The sequence below is a fragment of the Ptychodera flava genome, chromosome 18 (assembly GCF_041260155.1).
Source record: "Ptychodera flava strain L36383 chromosome 18, AS_Pfla_20210202, whole genome shotgun sequence".
Lineage (NCBI taxonomy): Eukaryota > Metazoa > Hemichordata > Enteropneusta > Ptychoderidae > Ptychodera > Ptychodera flava.
Window position 1 is genome coordinate 27,332,114 of NC_091945.1, and position 2,147 is coordinate 27,334,260.

The following is a 2,147-nucleotide window of genomic DNA, read 5'->3' on the forward strand; positions in this document are numbered from 1 at the left end:
GACGATTTGTTTCATGTTTCAGTGTGTTGATTTGTTTCTATGTGTGGGCTGTTTCAACTGTTTGTGTTTGCCTTACCACCCTCTACACAGGTCAGTAAATTGAAAACGATGGACACCACATTGTTAGATGCATATTGATTGTCCTTGACCACTATTGTCCACCTTTGAGCAGCCCAGAACTCAATAATTTTGTTTCTGAGTTCAGTCCTTGGCCTCTTCTAAGCCTTCTTTCCCTACAGAAAATAATGTGTCCCACTGCTTTCATAGAATCAGTGTATGTTGCCAACACAGTTTTTTTCAAAGGAATTTTTCTCATCTAATATGACAAGGAAACCCCCGCATACTAGAAATTTTCAAAAAGCGAGAGAATCTAAAGTTTACTATGGTAGCAATAATTTACTTGAAGGATGAAGGGGTGTATATTTGGGTTAAAAAACCTCAATTTTGGTATTAATGATTAAAATTGATTTAAGTCAGAAACTTGATACTACTTTCTGAAATGTAATTATTTTCCATTATCTAACCTCATTCTAAAATGGCATGGGTTGAAAGACCAACTCAAAAAAATGATTCAAAACATGAGCAAAATTAAAATGCCTCTTATTCAAAATGTAAGAACTTTATTGCCAAACAAAATAATTAGTTGTTTTATTATATAGTATTTAAAGAACTTTGTGTGAAAATTTCAGAAAATTTGACCCAGCCAGAGTGGAGTTAAGTTCTTTGGAAATCTCGAAATTGGGAGAAAGAGAAGCTACAGAATCGGTTGATTTGCATATATTTGCGTATTATCAACACTTCTTTATCGCCCAACTTATGACTTCTTGACAAGCTAAAAGGTGAAGCCAACCGATATTTTAATATTGGGTTAATTAAAATTGAATGAATATTTGCAAAAAAGAGTGATTTTGAGCAAAATACGCTGTGTTGGGTGCATCGCCCCCGTAACTGACACAGGCTGTATTTTTACATAAAAGTTCACCTTGAACGTATTACCTTTAGTGATAGTAGTAGCTCTGTATTTATTATCATGTCATGTAACTTTTGAGTTGCCTAGCCCCGCTGACTTCCAAGTCACATTTTGCTTCATACAAATACAACCATGGAAAGTGAGCAAAGAATAAATACACCTGTGGCCAATTAACTGTTGATTATTGATATAGTCAGAAATTGTGCTTGTATAAAGACAAAAGTGATCCTTCCATAATCCCATACCTTCATACCAAATATAAATTGAAATAAGACAGTTAAAATCTCTCCTCTTGATAGAATTGCCTTTCCAACAAACTTTGGAAGCTGTCTGAATGGTTTTAGAATTTAAGTGTTGGATTTAAAATAACTTCAAAAACTGAAAAATATGTGATTCTGTGGGCCTAAGATGAAGATAATTACAAAACATAGGGCCAAAGTCCCTGAAGCTACTATAGACATGGATACAAAATTAAGTATTTCCTTACTGTATGAAATTATCTCACTAAGGTCATCCTACGGACAAGTAAACTAAATATTAAAGCTGTCTGACCAGCGGTTTTGAAAGAACAAGCAACTCAACAGTTGACAGAGCTCTGTTGAGTTTAATGTAGAGAATAACCTTTTGTGACACATGTATTGATGAAGAAGGTGGATATCTTTGATTAACATTGTGAGTTCTGTTTAACAAGTTGAGACTGTACATACTCAGAGAAAGCACACTGAAGAGACAAAGTTTGAAACTTAAGAAGTTCAAGGTCATCAAAAGCATTATAAGGAATCATGTTACACTTTCATTGCACTGTTTACACAGATTGCATAATTGCTATAAATAGCACATGAGGAATCTTTATACAGCCCAGCTTTACCATAAAAACCCTATCACTTTGACCACTCTTTTAATTGACCACTCTATTTTTTTCCTCAAAAAGTAATTTTATTTTATCCTTACCAAGTCAACCATAAATGGAAATTAGAACTTTCTCTATCTCTATCTCTATCTCTATCTCTATTGACTATTTTGAGCAATTTCTTTTAGATAACATACAGGGCACAATAAATGACGGTTCAGAATATCAAAGTTGGGATTCAGGAAAGTTGCCTTTACATGTTTTAATCCTCCAAGATGGTAAGCATTTCACTATGAACTGTCAAAAAAAGTTGAACTTTCTGATAAT